The following is a 21337-nucleotide window of genomic DNA, read 5'->3' as shown; positions in this document are numbered from 1 at the left end:
TAATTGAAGCCTCCAATCCAATCTTTGTCTGATTGGCAAAACTGCTGTGGGTCCAGTTGGTGTGCCACAAAAGGACTCATATAGTCCAGGACTGGACTCCTAAAGGTCTTCATGATGTGAGACTTAAGTGCCACTGGTCAGAGGTCATTAAGTGAAAAGTCATCTGCCTTCTGTAAAACAGGAACAATGCAGGATGTTTTCTACAGCAGTGGCACTTTCTGAATCCTTAGGGACAAATTGAACAGGTGACAGAGTTGGCCAGCACAGCCCTTAAGAACTCAAGGACTGACACCATCTGACCCACAGCTTTTCCTGTGTGTAACTTCCTCAGTTGTCCCCTTACTTGGTCTTCAGTTATGGACAGTCCACACTGATGGTCAGAGGTGGACTTGTCACTAATCATTTTAATTAATATGGTAGGAGCTGTTGATGTAGTAGAGATTGTCTGTGGAGACTGGGCATTGGAAGAAGGTGGAAGTGGACTGGAAAACCTATTACAAATTGTTAGCTTTGTTCACATCCCCTTCTAGCACTTGAGCCCTGGATTGCTTGAGTCCAGTAATGACGCCCGGTCCATTCCAGATATCCTTCATGTGAGTGAGGTTGTTGTTTTCTGTTTTAGCTTTGTAAACTTCCTTTCCTTCACTCATCTTTTTCTTTAGCATACACTGTACATCCTGTCACTGGATGTGAATGCTCTTCTCTTTTTCTCATCCAGTACACCTTTTAGCTCCTTTGTTTGGGAAGCGACACTCAGTCTTTGTGAGTACCACAACACAGAAGTTCATATTGTCTGTGATGCAGTGAATGAGCCCCTCAATATTGTCCTCATGTGACTCGTACATCATTTCCCAGTCGGTCATCTGGAAGCAGTCATGCAGAGCCATCTCACCATCTAGACTCCACTTCTTCACTATTGTGGTGGTAATACCAGGCTTTGTAGCTGGGAATCAGATGAGTCAGGTTGTGGTGCCTAAAGGAGCATTCGATTATACTTAAAGGCATCTTTAACTCTCTAAAAAGTAGAATACACTTGATGGCATCTTGAGTACAACCTGTTATATCCTTGAGTGGAACCGGTCACAAACTTGTTGTCACTCCTTCTTCCAAAGTCACAGGGTTGAAATCACAACACATTATAACTGCAGGGTCAGAGTGAGTCATCTTTAAAGTGTTAGTGTGACGGAGTGAATCTTTTCCATTGCTGAGTCCCCATTTTCAGAGGAAGGAGCATCAACATTAATAAAGATGATGCCTTTTTTCTTTGCCACGCTGGGTTTCTGTCTGCTCAATTAAAATGAACTCCGTCCAGCGTTAAAACATTGTCAGGTATATCAGGTTTAAGCCAGCTCTACGTCAAGCACAAATGCCACTGTACTTGTATGATCCAGTGCTGAGAGTTCATCCATCTTATTTGACTGCGACTGAAGATTGTCCATTACTGTTTTTTTCTTGTGGACCACTAGGGGGTGTTGTAGCACCCAAACCCCAGACACAACAGCACAAACACATTTGCAGATTCCAATCAACGGATTTATTGCCCACAAACACCTTAATGTATTCTGCAGCTCCAGCAATATGACTCTCCCCTTCTCCCCTCCACTTTGTCCCACTACTCTCTCGACTCTGACCCTCTGGGTGAAGCGGAGCAGCTCCCTTTATACCGGACTTGGGAGAACTTCTGGTGCTATCACATTCCATCCATGAAGCACCTCTTGATCTGATAGGAGAGTCTGCCTCCAGCAGCTCCTCATAGCAGTAGCCAAGGACCACAACAGGACTGCCCACCAAAACTACTGCAGAGCCCTGCATGTGCCAAAATGGGATGCACACCCGAAGGATGTCGCCATCCAGTATACTGGTTAAGCACTTGGTCCTGAAAAGCAGTCTCCCCTGCTCATCCATTATGACAGCCCCCCGACCAGAAAAGCTGCCACTCACTAATCAGGTCAGAATGGCGGTTCACCCATATCCTTCCATTTAAAGGGCAGCCTGGTCAGGTAAGGAATCATCCATCCCAGCCTGAATGCCAGCCAACCCATGCTGCCCATTACACATAGTAAAGGACGTTTCTGTGTTTTCTTCTGCCTTTTTATGGTTAATATGAAGATGATTAGTGTGCTTTGGCCTTATTTTCTGTAATACTGGCTCTCTATTCTAGAATCTTAATTGTTGCAATTAGACATTCAAAAGCAATCAAACACATAAAACATGAAGGTGATGCTGGGCCAAAAAACAAAGACTTTACAGAAAGGCAAAATAAAACTACAAACACAGTGAGCATTGCAGTTGGCACGTTTTTAAATTCCTTTTTGCTTCTTATATGTTTGATTTTATTATTAGTTATATGCTTCACGTTCTCTGCAATAGAAAATATATAATTGAAGAACTGCTTTTGTTTCATTTTGCCTTTAATCCTCTCATCTATTAACAACCCCCACCCCATTTAGAAGGCATTCAGATTAATGGTGACAAGTTTGATCCTTCCTTATAAAATCTGGTCGGCAAACCAATTAAGTTATGTTTTCTAATTTGTCTTGTTTAATTCTGATAATTGCAGATCTACAAAAGATTCATTTTAGAGATTCCCAAGATTACTGCGAGAAACTATTTCAAATTTGGTCCACGTCAGTCAAAAGGTAGAGGGAGATTTGTATATAAAGATATGCAGAATTTGAAAGAATTGGCACTGAGATACAAACCTGATCATTGAAAATTGAACAAATTAAGTAAATTATTATTTTTTTCCTTTAACTGACACTCGATCCTAAAATGACTGAAAAAAATACATTTGACATTTGTTTAGCCATCTAGACAGGCCAAGTGAGACCCTCGAGGTTACACAGAGGGTCTCTGGAGGGAGCTGAACTGGAAACTTTGGTCTCTAGACTGCCCTACTTGTATTTATTGATGTAAACTAAAAAATACCCCCTTTTAATTTTAATTTATGAGATGTTGCTGAAGGTCAGAGGGTCAAGCATGTTTATGTGTGTTTTTATTTATTTCAAAAAGAATATGAACAATGCATGTCATCAATCAAATATTTAACAATAAATAGATTGTATTTGGGATATAAAAAGGCTCTCCGAGTGTAAGTTACTGTGACTTGAAGCCTGCAGCTCATTCAGTAAGTCGACCTCAGAGACTCAGACCCTCAGGCCCAGAGCTGCAGGAGCTGTAAGCGGCTAATGAGCGCCTGGCTGACACCTTTAAACGGCTCCATCGTCACCTCTAATTAACACGACTCTCTGAGTTTGGAGTCTTCGGCTTTTCTTATCATCTTTAGAGCAGTTCAGCCATTGGAGGTCCTCCAGAGCCCACCTGTCCAGAGACACACCTGTCACAAGCAGAAGGTGCCACACTTTGGGGTCTCGTTTGTCTGCTGCTAATTATGGCCTGCAGACTCCTTGGTGTAGAAGCCTTTCTTGTGCTTGCAATTTAAGAATTTATTTTTTAGACCTATTCTTGGCTTTCTTGGGGGGGGGGGGTTTGGAATTTAGGCTTATTTGCTTCAAGCACTTTAAGGCATAAATTCAATGGGGTCTGAAGTGATAAGCACAAATAATGCAATATTGGACAGATTTTCTTTTGCATTTTAAAAATAATGAAATGTATAATGCTGAAGCTTGAAAACTGCTCAACTGTGAAAAAAGAAAACTGATCATGTTATTTGAAAATAAAAGTACCCTAGCTTTAAAAAATCTATGAAGTGGGAGACAAAACAATTTACACACACTTAATAAAATAACCTAATACGATCACACATACAGACTAATATTTTATTATTTTTAAAAAGCTAAACTGACCATGCGGGTCCATTTTATCAACTCGTCATCTCCTTAAAACCCTTTAGTGACCCTGACATGAAACTGTACGTGTAGATGTTCTTCCCCTAAGTATGAGGGGGTGCTAAAAATACGCCAGGCCAGAATGAAATGCATGGAACAGGAGAACAACCTGCAGAACACAGGACTTGGTCCTGGGGAGATGCAGGAGGAGCCCGGCCAGAAAGCACCCCACAAAGCCCAGACCCTCCAAGCAGCAAAGACTTCCAATACCTGTAGAGTAGTCCTGCAGAAGCAGATCAAGTGGCCCCCAGCCAACAACATCTCACTGTGGACACACTTCAGGAATGATGCATGTGAGCTTATTGAGATGACCGTCAAGGGAGAGGTGGGTCTCTGGCTCGAGGCCATGAGGTTTGGCCACATTGAGATGGGAATGTGCAGCCAACCTACATAATGAATCGTCTGGCCAACTAAATACACCAGTTGCAGAAAGAACTTCAAACCCTGAAACAAGAGCAGAAAGTAGCTGGCGAAGAGGAACAGAAACCCCTTGCTGAGCTCCGCACCATTCTAAGGAAGAAGTTTATGAATTTGCGCAGGGCAGAGTGGCATTGGAGACGGGGAGAAAGAGTGAGGTAGCACACTGCTTTCATTTCAAACTCTTCCACTTTCACCAAAAAGCTACTGGAGGAAAAGCATAGTGGAAGCCTCAGATGCTCAGCACTGGAGATGAGCACCTTTCTGCACACTACTCTAAGTGACTCAGAAAGAGACCAGGGGCCTCATTCATAACTACCAATAGGTCAGACATTCTATTCCTCTGAAGAAGGTTTTTTGAAACCAAAACGTTAGGAAAGAATAGCTAATACTAGGTTTTTTTCAAGTTAGTTTATTTTTTTGAGGTCAGAATTTTCCACCTATTTTCACCATTTTCTTTAAGTCTTTTTAAAGACTTTATTTAAAACTAGGAAATACCTTTTTTTACTTTTTTTCATCCTCCAGAGCTCTGGGTTTTGTAAGTATGGTACCTTCTTTTTCTTTATCAGGCCTGAATATTTAAAAACAATCTTTTTCAAGGTATACCAATTTTTTGTATATTTTTTTCAAATTTGTTTTTTGCATGATTTATACTAACTAAATAATAGTGTGGTAGTTAGAATTGTATATTAACACTGATAAATGTTGTAGCACTTTAATTATAAGCACTTACAACCAAATAGCACTTAAAGTATACCTGAAATTATATAGGCCACAAATAGATAAAGGGAGCCAAACTACTGAAACCTTAAAAAAAAATTTCTTAACATCTGAGGGCAAAAGGATAAGAAGAGTTATATTAGATCTACGGTGAATAGGGTAAGCTAAAAAGAAATATATAAAAAAAAATTTAAAAAAAAAATTTTTTAAGGGTTAAATTTGGTATCAATTAAAGTCATTCTTTTTCTTTTTAGTAATTTTTTTTAGTATTGTGTCATTTTTTTTGTATGTTAATTTCCTTGTCACTTTATTAATTAACTTATTAATAAAATTAGAATTTGTACAGTTTTTTGTCCCCTTTATCCCTCCCCCCCCCCCCCCCCCCTTTTTTTCTTAAGTATGTCTTTGTCTAGATTTTATTCTTCTAATCAGTTTTCCCCTTTAGAACAACCAATTACTAATGATCCGGGTAATAACCCAGAACCATCTATCCAGATCAGGAGCAACAGGATTGGATTCCAGTGGGACAAAAGGTATTTTAAGCTTTTACAAATAATCCATCACATAGAAGTTATTTGGAATGCAATTAAATTTCATCAAATTCCAAAAGGTATGATTAGACATGCCCAAAAACTCACCGCCTTCATTAAACCTGCTTCTCCAGACCAACCAGTATTATTAGAAATTCAAAATCATACTGATAATTGGTTAAAAGCTAACTTACAATCTTTATATAAACACTACCTAAAACAACTTTATGGTCTAAAAGATGGTACACTGGTTTTTGATTCTAATCAGGTAGATAAAGCAATCCATTTTGCAAAGGTGAGGTACCGCAATAAACTAACACAATTTCTAGGTAGCTATGTTTTCTGAGGTGCTGTTGGACTCGCGTATTCTTGATCTACAGATTGACCTCTCCTCACCATGTGCCGATCCGGACTTCCACCTATTGGCCTCCCATTCCTCAATAGATAAGGACGAGCAGTGGACACAGGTTTGCCATAAAAAGGGAACAGGACGTCAGAATGATTCCACCCAGACCGGTTCATCTCTTCTTCAACAGCACTTGACCTCTTCTGCGGTACCTTTATCTTCTAAACCTCTTTTGTCTCCAGTCATACAAACCATAGATTTGAGTCCTGGAATACAATCTCTTTCTTTATCATCTAAAAAGGCAAAGGTTAAATTACATGAACCACTTGATCAGGCTTTATCTTCTTCCCAATCTTTAATTAATTCTTTATCTTCTACATCTTCTGATTCTAATTCTTCTAATTCTTTGTCAAAAATCTCTTTAGGAAATCCGATCAGAAAAACATCTCCAATTAAGGAGAAAAAATGTCTAAAACCGAGGTCCCGGGAAAAATCAACAGTTGACCGGGTACAGAGTAATTCCTTACCCTTGGGGATTCAACAACAGGCAGAAACAGGTAAAAAGAACAGTAAAAACACTTACCAACCAGGAATTGGGATAGACTTTGGACTGGGATGTAATAAACTTTCTTCTTCTTCAAATTTGGGGTCTGAAACAATTAAGACTTTCATTACTGAACAGGAACAGACAAATCCTTTATCAATAAAAATATTCAAACCTCTTCTTCAATTACATCTATAAATACATCTAATGCTAACCTCTATCCTAAAGTTCATATTATTTCTGCTTCTGATTTTCATTCTTTTGAAAATAAACCTAATCTTGACCTTTCTTCTAAAACTCAAATAGTTTCTTCTGGTTCTCCTTTATCATATGATTCTAAAAATCTTGATTCTCAAGTGCATATTGAGTCTTCTTATTTATCTCCTGCTCCATCAGGTTCATTGGAAATTAAATTAACTTCCAATATACACGCAAAGGTTCATAAAACTTCTGTATCTGAACTTACTTCTTTGGAATCAGTGGATACTCCTCTTTTGACTGCTTTTTCATCAAATTCCTTTTCTTTTCCTTCTCCAAAACTTCTATCTTCAGAAAAAACAGATTTCGATCTTCCTGTAGGGACTCCTATTTCTTCAGAAAACAAAAATTCAATAAAATCAGTAAATAAACAAACTAGATCTGCTTTATCTCAAGTCTTCTGAAACTGTTCAGGTTAACGAAAGCATAAAATCAATAAAAAGTCTAGTTCCAGTATTGGAAAAAATTAAGATTCCTTCTTCTATTCTTTTTTCTAAAACGCCAAACCCTATTTCCACCCCAAACTTTAAAATATCATCTTTGTCGTCTTCTAGTTCTACTGATGTTACATTCCAGTCAGGATTGGTGACATATGGTCGGCCTGGGATTGATCTTCAGTGTGGGAACTCTCAACATAATTTGTTTGCCCCTATCATGGCGGTGTCTAACCGTTCGCCTGGGTTAGTAACGGAATACCTTCGAGATTCGGTGATGGCTGATGCAGCGGGAGATCTGGGAGGGACTGATCCATTGTCTATTTCCTCTATTACAGGTTCGACTGCTCCCTCCAGTGATATTATTTTAGGCAATACACTTGACTCAAACTACCAACACAATAGGGAGGAAGAGATGAATGAGGACTGCTCAAATCCATCTTTGGAATTAAAGTCCATTTCTGATCCTCCATCTTCTATTCGGACACCAGTACAATCAGAAATAGATATTAATAAAATTACATTAGTAAATAAAGCTAGGAGATTTTATAGGCCATGGGTAGGAGTACAGTGCAATAGAACCATTTTGATTATTGGAGACTAACATATCCAGGATACCCCATGTTTATTTTGACCAGGTAGACCTCCAGAGTTATCCAGGGGCAAAGATCCTACATTTGATTAAAATACTTAAAACAACAACATCTCAAGATCAGGTTCGGTATGTTATCATTTCAATAGGGATTAATAACTGTGGAAAGGAGCATACTGAAAAAATGATAAAACAATATTATGGGGAATTGAATAAGAGTGCTAGGAAAGCATTCCCCAAAGCAAGGATTTGTATTGCCAAAATCCCATATTCAGAGAACTCATTACATAGGGAGCAGATTGTTAGGTTTAATAGTATCATAATGGATTTATTCCCGGACGCCTTAGATTTTCCGATAGACATAGAACTGAATCAGGATCGTATTCATTGGACACCGGACACAGCATACCAGATTCAAGACCTCTGGAGGGAGCAGTTAAACTGTTTGACGGGCCAAGCAGAACTTGTCTGGCCCGGGAAGTAAATATTTATAATCTTTCAAACATCTTTAAACTGTCGGAGCCGGAGATTTCCTTGCTGCAGAAGGGCCTGACCTTCATCCCAACTCCGTCTGAGGTGGACATGGAGGAAGTGAGGAGGGATATACTGTATACAATTATCACAGAAAATTACAGGTATTGGATTATTTTGATTACTAATCTCATTTACACCCACAGTTTCAATTTAGAGAACCCTCGACTTGGATCCCGGCTAGCTCAGATATTAGAAAACCTATCCAGAGACTCATTAATAGAAATATTCAATCATTGAATCATTTAAAGATACAGGGAAATGGACAGGATAATTTAACAGTTAGTGAGAGAGAAGTTTTAATAAATCTTAAAAAGAATAAGGATATAGTCATTAAACCAGCAGATAAGGGATCAGTATTAGTCATCATGGATACCAATCAATACATCAAAGAGGCGGAATGACAACTTTTAAATAAACAACACTACTTACCACTTAAAACTTCCTTACAGGAGAAAACTAGAACCCAAATTAAAACAATTATTAATAAGATATTTCAATTGGGTTATATAGATTACAAACAGAAAACATACTTATTAGGACCAACTACTCCCAGTACCCGTAAATTTTATCTTCTACCTAAAATTCATAAGTCCCCAGAAACATGGCCAGTACCTTTTCAAATACCAGCAGGTAGGCCCATCGTATCAGATTGCAATTCAGAATCCTATAGAATAGCAGAATACAGTGATCCCTCGCTATATCGCGCTTCGCCTTTCGCGGCTTCACTCCATCGCGGATTTTATATGTAAGCATATTTAAATATATATCGCGGATTTTTCGCTGCTTCGCGGGTTTCTGCGGACAATAGGTCTTTTAATTTCTGGTACATGCTTCCTCAGTTGGTTTGCCCAGTTGATTTCATTGGCAGATGGCTGAGAAGCTATCCAGCTTACTTTCTCTCTTCCTCTCTCTCTCTCTCTCTCTCTTGCGCTGACGTAGGGGGGTGTGAGCAGGGGGGCTGTGTGCAGCTGCTTCCTGAAAGGACATGCTGCACGGTGCTTCGCATACTTAAAAGCTCAAAGGGCACGTATTGATTTTTTTTATCTGTCTCTTGCTATCTCTCTCTATCTCTCTCTCTCTGTCTTCCTGCTCCTGACAGAGGGGGTGTGAGCTGCCGCCTTCAACAGCTTTGTACCGGCGGTGCTTCGCATACTTAAAAGCCAAAAAACCCTATTGATTTTTTTTTTGACTGCTTGCTTTGCACTCCTTTGAAAAGGAAGATATGTTTGCATTCTTTTAATTGTGAGACAGAACTGTCATCTCTGTCTTGTCATGGAGCACAGTTTAAACTTTTGAAAAAGAGACAAATGTTTGTTTGCAGTGTTTGAATAACGTTCCTGTCTCTCTACAACCTCCTGTGTTTCTGCGCAAATCTGTGACCCAAGCATGACATTCTAAAAATAACCATATAAACATATGGTTTCTACTTCGCGGATTTTCCTATTTCGCGGGTGGCTCTGGAACGCAACCCCCGCGATGGAGGAGGGATTACTGTATATAGATTATTTCCTCAACCCATTATCACAACTGCATAACAGTTATATTAAGGACACATCATTTTTTACAAATAATTAAAAATCTCAAAGTTCCTTCTCACTCCTTCATGTTCACCATGGACGTAGAGTCATTGTATACGAACATTGATACCACTATGGGCTTGGAGGCAGTGGCCCGACTGTTGGCGGATAATCCAGCTCCTGATAGGCCGGATCAGGCCATCTTAGATCTCCTAGGCATCAGTCTTTTGAGTAACGATTTCGTCTTTAACGAAAGATTTTATCTCCAGGTGCACGGGACTGCCATGGGTAAAAAATTTGCTCCCGCATACGCCAACATTTATATGGCTTGGTGGGAGCAAACAGCGTTTCGCAAGTGCCCCAGGCTTCCATTTAGATATTTCAGATACTTGGATGATATCTTCGGCATCTGGACCTTCCCTGAAAAAGATTTTGATCAGTTTGTTAGGATTTTAAATTCACACCATCGTTCAATCAGATTAGTACCAACAGTAAGTCATACTTCTTTAAATTTTTTAGATACTGAAATTTATTTTGATATGGAATCATCAACAATTAAAACATTAAAATCCCGCATCTATTTCAAACCTACAGATACCCACGCTTTTTTATATAGAACCAGTTTTCACCCCAAACACACATTTAGGAGTATAATTAAATTTCAACTAATACGATTTTACAGGATCAATACTAATCAATTGGATGCAGAAAAAGCTACACATTTACTTTTTCAGACCCTACGTAAAAGAGGGTATACACGTAGTTTTCTTCGGGAGGTCCGGGCGGAGGTCGAAACAACTGTCTCCAGGTATCTGACAATAAGGGGGGCATCAGTGAACGCTAAAACGGGAATCCCACAACTTCCTCCACTGAGTGATAGGGCATCTGCCAGCCTGGAGATGTTCCAATCAGTTTATTCGAATTCTTCCTCAAACATCTCAGTGTATTTTGACTCTGATTCTCTCTCTACCAAGTCCTTTGTAGTAGATAATCCTTTCAATTCTACAGTCATTTCTTTAGATCAATCTTTAAATATTTCAAGGACTACTTATTTACAGTATCTTCCAGTCGGGGATGCTTACTTCAGGGTTTATCACAATACGTCTGAAATAGATACAATAGACTTTTTTACAGACAAAATAACAGATTATTTCCATAAATTTCAACAATCCAAAAATTTATTTACCAGCTCTTACTTACCTTCCTTTTTACTTACATCTCAGGATTCTTCCTCCGCCACTTCTTTATTCTCTTCTTTCTTCCGGTCCTTTATCCCTCTTCGGGTGTGGAATCTGCAATGGTCCTCCTGTGTGCAAGAAATAAGGGATCAACAAATTTTATCTGACCCTGACCCTAAAAGTCCAATGCGTGGGGACCCGGAGGGTAAGAATTTCTTTCTCTCCGGACTAGTAGACCAACTAGCCCCCCTAAATCCTTATCTTAACCTCAGGGCACCAATTCCCCAAATGGTTAAGGACCCTGGCCCTAGGAGCCATGGGGACCAACCCAGCCCCCTTAATCCTAACCTTAAAAATTTCGGGGTGGGGGGCCCTGAGGTTAATAACCCTAGCCCCATGGCCCTTGGGGACCACTTGTCCACCTCTACCCTAACCTTAAAAACTTAGGGGTGGGAGGCCCTGATGTTAAAACTCCCACCCCTATGGAAATGAGGGATCCACTTACCCTTCCCAGTTCTAACCTTAAAAACTTAGGGGTGGGCTCTGATGTTAAAACTCCCACCCCTATGGAGATAAGGGACCTACCAACCCTCCCTAGCCCTAACCATAGAAACTCAGGGGTGGGGGACCCTGATGTTAAGACTCCCACCCCTGGGGAAACTAGGGACCCACCAACCCTCCCCAGCCCTAACCTTAAAAACAGGGGTGGGAGGCCCTGAGGTTAAGACCCCCACCCCTGTGGTAATAAGGGACCCACTAACCCTCCCTAGCCCTAACCCTGGAAACCTGGGGGTGGGGGACCTTGATGTTAGGACTCCCACCCTTGGGGAAACTAGGGACCCGCCAACCCTCCCCAGCCCTAACCTTAAAAACCTAGGGGTGGGGGGCCCTGAGGTTAACATCCCAGGAATTGGGGCAATTGGGTCTCCCAGGTTGCAGTGCAGGGGGTAGGTGTCGAAGGGTCCCCGGGTCGGTGTTTGGTAGAGAGAGAGAGGGATCAGACACAGGTCGGGGGTTCACAGGTGGGGCATACACCGAATATGGATCCCAATTATAAAATTCCGGTGATTATTACATTTTCACACTATGCTAGGATAGTTATGGGTGTCCTATGTTCAAACATTGTGGGGACGCAGGGCACCCATCCACCATTAAAACAATTTCAATTTAATCGCTGCCTATAGGAGAAATAAAAACTTAAAGGACATCATGGTGCATGCAAGATGTCTGAACAAGAAGCAATGGAATAAAACCGCTTGGAAAATCCCCTTTGCCAGAAAGAAAAATATTTATAATAGACTGGCAAAGGTGGATAAACCAATTCTTCAAACATTTCACCTTAATTACAAAAATTGTGTGTATGGGATCCAGTGCTCCACCTGTGGATTAATTTATATTGGGGAGACCAAGAATGCCCTGAGGGACCGATTTGTACAGCACCTTAGACTCATCAGCAACCAGAGGAAACAAATGGTGCTGTATTCGCATTTCAGGATGGAAGGTCATAGACCGGTGATGTTTGGCCTGGAGCAGCAGGGGAATTGGAACAAGACCAGACGGTTGAGGGCAGAACAGAAATGGATGGAGGCTTTGAATACCTGGGTCCCAATGGGACTGAACGAAAAATGAGCCGGTTTATTTATTTATTTGTTTGTTTAATTATTTATCTAATTTATGGATAGGCGTAATACTTAGATATTTATGTATTTATTTATTTATTTAGATATGTTTTTAGGTATTTATTATTAAAGGGATAGGGATAGATTTGTTTTTTAAAAAAAAACTTTTTTAGGGGGGAATTTTAAATTTAGGGGTAATTTTAGTTCAAAAAGATTTTAAGGGGTGGGGATGATTTTTGTAAAATTATGTACGTTTTTTTGATAAAAATTCGGAGTTGGTTAAAAATATTGTATATTAATATTATGAGGATAAATGTTTTTTAGAGTACTAGATACATTAAAGATTTTTTATTCTAAATAAAGGATTTATTAATTAACTAATTTATTTATTTATTTGAACTTGAAAGTAGGGGGTGGATTAAAACAAAATCAAAAAAATTAGAATTGCAATATCAAGAATCGTTGTACCTGGGCGTGCCTTAATGGCTATATCCCCTACCCTAATCCTAACCCTAAGCTTAAAGATAGTAACCCCATGCCTAAACTTAAAATAGTGAACCCTATGCCTAAACTTACAAATAATAACCCCATGCCCAAACTTAAGGATAGTGTACCCCATGCCTAAGCTTATAGATAGTACATAGTGTCTAAACCTAGAAATAGTAACCCCTGACCAGATTATATCCCTATCAAAATCTAACCCTAGGACACTTCAACCCTAATTTAATTTATTATAAGTCATTTTAAGTATTGGGAGTGAACCTAAAAGGAGATTAAGGTCTTTAAAGGATTCTGGACCAAGGAAAAGTAAGTTGAATTCTTGATGGCAGGCTTGAGGCCTACTGAACCCTGAAATGCAAACCATGCAGGGGGAGGATTTTGAACATTTTATAGGTACGGGCAAGAAAAAGGCCATGGTTTTTTTTTTAGAAACTATAGATAAGGACTCTGGGACAAAAAGAATTTTTAAAATAAATATTATAGTTTTTGTGCTAGGCACCAAAATAAATCAATTTCTCATTGAAGTCAATGGAAAGCACTAAGGGAGATATACATTTAGATCCCTAGAATGATCTTGAACCTTCTAAGAAAAGGCATGGAAGGAATTTGTATGATATTTAGAAACTGGAAAGTATATTAAACAAGGATTTGAAAGAATTTTTTGAATAATTATTAATTTGGATAAGCTGGAATCATTAATATAAACTCTTAAAGGGACAGTACTGAATTTTGAATAGATTTTTGTATATCAACTAATACTTTTTTCTTTACCTTATAGACAAGAAGTTTTTCAAAAGAAAGTTTCACTTTATCGCCATTAATGTATTTTTTTAATTTAAATTTTAAGGACAAAGAATGCCGAGGGACCGATTCGTACAGCACCTTAGACTCATCAGCAACCAGAGGAAACAAATGGTACTGTACTCACATTTCAAGATAGAAGGTCATAGACCGGTGATGTTTGGCCTGGAGCAGCAAGGTAACTGGAATAAGACCAGACGGTTGAGGGCAGAACGGAAATGGATTGCAGCTTTAAATACCTGGATCCCAATGGTACTGAACGAAAAATAAGGAGTTTATTTAGTTATTTATTTAATTTATTCATGTATAGGCTTAATATTTAGAGATCTATGTATTTATTTACTTATTTATTTAGATATGTTTTTAGGCATTTACTATTTAATGAGATAGGGATAGACTTTTTTTTAAAAAAAACTTTTTTGGGGGGAATTTTGAATTTAGGGTGAATTTTAGTTCAAAAAGATTTTAAGGGGTGGGGATTTCTGTAAAATTATATAAAAGTTTTTTGATAAAAATTCGGAGTTGGTTTGAATTCAATTTTATGGATAAAAATATTGTATATGCTTATGAATATTATGGGGATAACTACTTTTTAGTGAAGTAGATTATTTTTAACATTAAAGAATTTTTTATTGTAAACAAGGATTTATTTGTTTATTTTATTTATTTATTTCTGCTTGAAAGTAGGGGGTAGACTAAAACAAAATTAAAAAATTAAAATTTGAATATCAGGAATCGTTGTACCTGGGTGTGCCTTAATGGCCATATCCCCTACCCTAATCCTAACCCTAATCCTAACCCAGGCATATAAAATCCCTCACTAAGCAAGCTTCACCACTATAACTTCTGCTTTTCCAGGTTAAATGATGATGGCCACCCTACTCACAACCCTAACCTTAATAACTCAGGGGTTTCCACGCTTAATTGGGTAGGAGGCCCCGAGGTTATTGGTTTAAATTTCAACCCTACCCCTCGTTGGGATAATGAGGGCCACCCCAACTATAACCCTAATCTTAACAATTTAGGGGATACTATGTTTAATCTAGAAGGGGGCCCTGAGGTTGTTAGATTGAACCCTAACACTAATCCTAGGTGGAATAAAGGTGGCCACCCTAATCACAACCCTAACCTTAACAACCTAGGGAATACTTTGTTTAATTTGGAAGGAGGCCCTGAGGTTAGTAGTGTGAATTTTAACCTTAATCCTAGGCGGAGTAACGATGGCCACCCCAATCGTAACTCTAACCTTAACAATCTAGGGGATACCACGTTTATTTCGGAAGTGGGCCTTGAGGTTAATAGTTTAGACTTTAACCTTAATTTCAGGCGGAATAAGGATGGTCACCCCGATTATAACCCTAATTTTAACAACTTAGAGGTTTCCATGTTAGGCTTGGGGAGAGACCCGGAGATTAACATTCTAAATTCTAACCCTACCTCAATATGTAATAACAAGAAACACCCCAATTCTAACCCTAATTTGATGAACCCAGAGGGGTCATCATTCAATTTGAATTATGGCCGAGGAATTAAGGATCTATCTGTGGGGAATACGTTGAATTGGACCTTGAGAGTTGATGGTGGTGAGGAATTTTGGATAGAGTGGTTTGATGGGTTGGTGAAAGGAAGTGGAGTGATGTGCGTGGGGGAGGAACCATCATTACAGGGGCTAGTGATTTTGGAGCAATGTCTTTTACCAATAAATATGTTTAATTTAATACAAAATCTATTTGGATTTATTGGGTATTTAGATTGGAGACAACGTAAGGGAGAGAGTGGGGTGTGGAATAAGGGAAATGAGATCCCGGGAGAGGAGGATGAGTTGGTAGTTCAGGAGGATCAGGGGTCACCTAATTTAATTTCTGTAGTGGACTTCTCCGGAACAAGTTTGGAACAAAATAAATTACCGGTGGTTTTAACTTTTTCTAATAGGGCACAGGCTATGGTTCGGGTGTTGCAACAGAATTTTAAAGAATCCCAACTGAAGTTTGAACCTTTACGGGACTACAAGCTAATTATAACTTACTGTAGAAATTTAAATTTAAAAGACATGTTGGTACATGCCTCATGTGCCAACAAAAAGAAAGTAAATAGAATGGCTTGGGTGGTTCCTTTTAAAGATAAAAAAATAATCAGAAATATATTTACTAGGGTAGAAATACCAATATTTCAGACATTTCAGCTAAAATCTAAAAATTGTATTTATGCTATACAATGTGTGGAGTGTGGAAAAATATATATAGGCCAAATCAAGAATTCTATCAGGAAAAGGTTCGTACAACACCTTCGATTTATACAAAACCAAAAAAGACAGTGTTCTACTTACATTTTTCAAATGAATCACATCGACCAATAATGTTCGGGTTGGAACAGGATAGAAATTGGAGTCTCCGTAGGCGTTTACGAAAAGAAAAAGAGTGGATAGATATTTTAGGAACATATGATCCGGATGGTCTAAATGAAAGGTAGAACTGGTTTTAAATATATATTTTGTTTAGATACTATTGTAGGAAGTTTTTTTTGGGGTTGGTTTATGAAAATGAAATTGAATTTTTAATTGAATTTTTAATTAATTATTTATAGGTAAATATTTATAGGGTAGGTTAAAATCAAATTAGATCTATATATAATTTTAGTGAGACCTTTCTTTTTCACAATAATTGTTTTAGAACAAAAATAAATTAATTTTTAAACTTAAGGATAGTGAGCCAGGGCCTGCAGTAATGCTTTTATCCTCTACCCTAAACCTAAAATTAGGGTTAATTTTAGGTTTTGATGTTGTGATTGTCTTTTTGTCTTGTCTGTGATTGTTCCTGAACAAAAATTATTTTTTTTGGATCTGGGTATGCTTTATCTTTCAATTATTATTTGGAACTTTATTTTTTAAGAGCTCTGTTTTGAATAATTTTTAGATTGCATTTTAGTAGGCCTACTTCCTTTAAATATATGCATTTTTTGAGATTTACCTGTGCACAAAAACACTTTATTGATTTTTTTGAATTAATTTTAAAGTTTTTTTTGCATGTTGTGTTTGTCTTTGTTTTTAATAATGGTGGGGGCATGGTTTGATACAAAATAGTGCCTCTCCAAATATTAGTGTTTAGTTTTTTTAGTCTCAGTGGATGGTTTTTTTAAAAATAGTTCACTGGGACAATTATTATTTTTTTAGGGTGTTAGATTTAAATATTTTTTACAAAAGTAGTTAGTAGTTTATTAGTAGTTGCATGTATGTGAATTGTGTAAATTTAGAGCACTTTATATTTAAGCACTTTATATTTAAGCACTTTATATTAAGGCACTTAGTGTACAGTTAATTCTCGAGTGGAAGGCAGTAGGAGGAAGCGTGCGATTAATATTTACCTAAGGTCCAGTGGGAACAGGAATTCGGTAAGACAAAAATTAAAATTTCTTATAAAAAAACTTTTTTAAAATTATTTTTGGTATAGTACTATTTGTATTGCCTTGGTGTTGGTTGGAGTTTTGTGATTTTATATAGATATATGGCTCAAATGGAGATTTCATCTCGCTATGATATCCTGGTGCCAGCCCCTGAATTGGAAGGAGAGGACAGGCCGCAGGTTATGGATAATCGTGGGGATAATTCCTTAACGCACAGAAGGTATTTGAAGTTACTTAAAGCAATACATCATTTAGAAATTATTTTTAAGGCCCTTAGAACTGGCCAAATGCCTTCAGGGATGTTAAAACATGCTAATAAGCTTACCACATTTATTAAACCAGCTACTCCTAATGTAAGAACTATAAGTAGGGTACAACAAAATACAAAAACTTGGTTGGAACAGAGTTTGCTTATTTTAAAACAACATTATATTTCCTTGATCTTGATGGAATATCCAATGGTGCAACCATTATATTCGGAGGGTTTACAGAAGGCTATAAAGTTTGCTAGAATAAGGTATCGGGCAAAATTAACAGCAACATCTATTGAAAAATTAAAAGAATTGTTAGTGGAGGGATCAATTAAGGATTTTGATTTACATCTTCAGGATCGGGATCATCTATTGACACAGGAGGAAGAAATGTTTAATTTTAAACAAGTCCCTTACAAACAAAAATTAGATCCTCAGGTGAGCTCCCTGCCTAAGATCCTGCCGACATGTAGAAATTTTCCTACTTCTATATCTTCTGTTTCACCAACTATTATTAATAATAATAATAATAATAATAATTCTTCTTCTAGTTCTATGGTAGGTTCTTTGGCTAATGGTGATCTTCCTTCATCTCATGTATTCGGGACAGTGGAGGATAGTTTGGGGTTAGGTAAGAAAGGGGTTTTGTTGTCCAATTCTTTTTCTTCTTCTCCTTGGTCTAATTCAGAAGTGGGGAATTGTGTGGCAGAATTGTTAACATCTTCTGTGATGACTGGATCATCTTCTGGTATGATGGCAGGAGTTAATGGAGGAAGCCTATCATCTGTAATTTCGTCAGAGACAGTACAGAGACCTAAAGGGGAAGAAAACCAGGCATTACAATATAATGTTATACAAGATTAAATAAATTTTGATATTAAACTTACCTTTTCGAGTTCAGAAATTACATCACAGGATGAGCTGGGTTCTTCTCATGGGTCGGTAGGAGGTGGAAGTAAGGAACTAGTCCATGTTCATTCGTCTCCGGATTCAGTGGTTAATTTTTCTTCACAGGTATTGGGAGTGCAGGAGGGTGAAGGGAGTGGACGACGACAGGTTTTACATCAGTTAGAGGAATGGGAGGAACAGAGTAGAGATGGGTTATTGATGGAACAGATGTGTGGTGAAAGGGATGGAGTTGTTAGGGAGGAGGGAAAAGGTATGATGGAGTTCACTTCTCCTTCAGTTTTAGTAGAAATAATGGTTGTGAGTGGACAGGAATTGTTGGGAGGTGAGCAGGAGGAGGGGATGAGAGGGACATAGAATGCACTACTGGATGGTAATTATTATTCTGCCCAAACTGATCCTTCTGTGTTGGAATTACGTAAGAAATTAGATCAAGTTGAAGTAGTTGACCGTCCAGTAAGACATGAGGGATGGAGGGATAGGAAATATAGATGGAATCCGATTAGTTTGATGTTAGTGATGGGAGATTCCAATATTGCTCGAATCCCGTTTTATAGGCAACCAAGTCTGGAGGCGCATAGTTTTCCGGGAGCAAAAGTGGGTGATTTTAAAGGGATTCTGGATAAAATGGATGGAGTGAAGGATGGAGTGATTAAGGTAGCAGTTTCTTTGGGACTGAACGATTGTAATGGTAAGAGCAGATTAAAGGTGGTGGATGGATTGTTTAGGGAAGTGAACAGAGCAAAAATGATATTTCCAAATGCTCAGTTATTTGTGGCTAAACTCCCATATTCGATTGTCTCACAATCTGAATTCTTATTTGAGAGAATCCAAGAATTTAATGGTTGGTTGCATGATAGGGCTAAAGCTTTTCCACATATTGTAGTTATGGAGGCTTTTGGTCAAGGGGACGCAGAATTAGTGGAAGGAGATGAACTTCATTGGACGGGAGAACAGGCGTTTTTCACTTTTGATTCCTGACTAGAGCAGATGGATGCGTTACACGAAGAATTAAGATTTGTCCCCTCAAGAGATGTAAACATCATGAATCTTTGTGATAGATTTAGAATGACCAAGTCCAATATCCAGTTACTCTAGAAAGGTTAAAATTTTGTTCCTACTCCGACCAATATAGATAGCGATGAAATTAAACGAGATGTGTATAAATATCATCGCAGATTAAAATTGTTGGATTATTTTGAGTATCAGGTTGATAATAGTCCTAAGAAATTTGTGGAACCATCTCGTTGGACTCCAGTAGATGAGTCTGTAAGAAAGAATGTTTTGGATACAGAAAGATCAAAAAACATTGGCAGGGTTGAATGTTTGTCCGCCTCCAACTGATAATTTAACGTTGAGTGAACGTAGGTCCTTGCAATATTTTATAAAAAATAGGAGGGACATTATTGTCAAGCAGGCGGACAAGGGTTCTATGACAGTGTTAATGGATAGAATCCAGTATATTCAAGAGGCTCAAAGGCAGTTAAAGAATAGACTTCACTATCATCCACTTAGAAAAACTATTGGTCAAGCAGCTAGGACAAAGATGGTAAAAATCTTAGATAACATGCATGAGGCAGGATTTATCTCATTTAAACAAAAGAAATTTTTGATAGGTCCCTCAGAATTTTCTGTTAGGAAATTTTACCTTTTGCCTAAAATTCATAAATCCCCAGATAAATGGACGGTACCCTATAGTGTCCCTCCGGGTAGACCAATCATTTCCGATTGCTCATCAGAATCTTATCGAGTTTCAGAGTGGTTGGATTCTTATCTTAACCCGTTGTCACAAAGACATAATAGTTATGTCCGGGATACATATCACTTTCTTAGTGTTATAAGGGATAGGATTTTTCCAGCTGGTGCGTTTGTTTTTACAATGGATGTAGAATCCCTGTACACTAATATTGATATTACTTTGGGACTTCAGGCAGTAGAAAAGGTCTTCCGGAGGTTTCCTGATGAACTGCGGCCGGATGATTATTTGTTGCAGTTGCTGGAGTTGAATCTGAAGACAAATTACTTTGAGTTTAATGGTGTCATGTACCTGCAAATTCATGGAACGCCATGGGCAAAAAATATGCGCCGGCATATGCCAATATTTATATGTCGGAATGGGAACGGACGGCATTTGGCCAATGTCGTAAACTTCCGTTCCTGTATTTGTGATATTTGGACGACATATTTGGCGTATGGGCACATTCCAGAAGTGATTTTGATGAGTTTGTCCAGGTGTTAAATGGGATACATGGCACCATTAAATTGTCTACAGAGATTAGTTTGGATTCAGTTACGTTTTTGGATACCCAGTTGTATTTCCGGACAGCATATTCCATGGGGGAGAAGTATTTATGTTCAAAGGTGTTCTTTAAGGACACGGATACTCATGTGTTGCTTCAAGGTATTAGTTATCATCCAAAGCATACCTTTCGTGGAACTGTTAAATCTCTATTGATCCGTTTTTATAGAATTAATTCAGAATTGCAATATGTTGAGGAGGTGACAAAGATTTTGTTTGCGGTTCTAAAACGGAGGGGTTATTCTAAGAGGTCGTTGCGGGAAGTAAGATTGGAGGTTCAGATGCAATATAAGGATTATCTGGTTAGAGATGGTTTGTGCAATAATAAGCAAACAGTAATTCCTCAGATATTAGTTAGGGGTGAAGATTCAGACTATGATTCCGATGATTTGTCTTGGTTAACGGGTTGTCAGTCGGAGGAGGAGAGACATGGATGTGGAGTTCATGGAGAGAGATGTACAATCAGGATGGTTTGAGGTCCTAGATGAGGGGAGAATAATTAGTAGAAATTTTATTCCATTTAGAAAACAGGGGATGATTAATTTAAAATGTTAAATTTTAAAATAATAGTACTTACCAGATGAGTCTTCCTCTTGGGCTTTTTTCCTCTTCCCTTTCTTCTTTGGTTCTTCCCTTCTATTTG

At 38.2% G+C, this 21337-nt stretch overlaps 1 protein-coding gene across 2 annotated transcripts in view; it reads left to right on the top strand.

Moving 5' to 3' along the window:
* The window catches only part of LOC127526733 (trace amine-associated receptor 13c-like), a 430516-nt gene that overhangs the window by 67063 nt on the left and 342116 nt on the right, over positions 1 to 21337 (top strand). Inside the window, exon 2 of one of the 2 annotated variants that reach the window (XM_051923234.1) lies at positions 2695 to 2705. The exons of the other annotated variant lie outside the window; for it this stretch is intronic. The gene's annotated coding sequence lies outside the window, so the exon portion shown is untranslated. Of the gene's footprint in view, positions 1 to 2694; positions 2706 to 21337 lie in introns of those variants that run through there. 2 annotated transcript variants of the gene reach the window in all.

The sequence above is a fragment of the Erpetoichthys calabaricus genome, chromosome 2 (assembly GCF_900747795.2).
Source record: "Erpetoichthys calabaricus chromosome 2, fErpCal1.3, whole genome shotgun sequence".
NCBI lineage: Eukaryota > Metazoa > Chordata > Cladistia > Polypteriformes > Polypteridae > Erpetoichthys > Erpetoichthys calabaricus.
The sequence above is the reverse complement of the archived record's forward strand: the minus strand, read 5'-3'. Positions and strand labels throughout refer to the sequence as shown.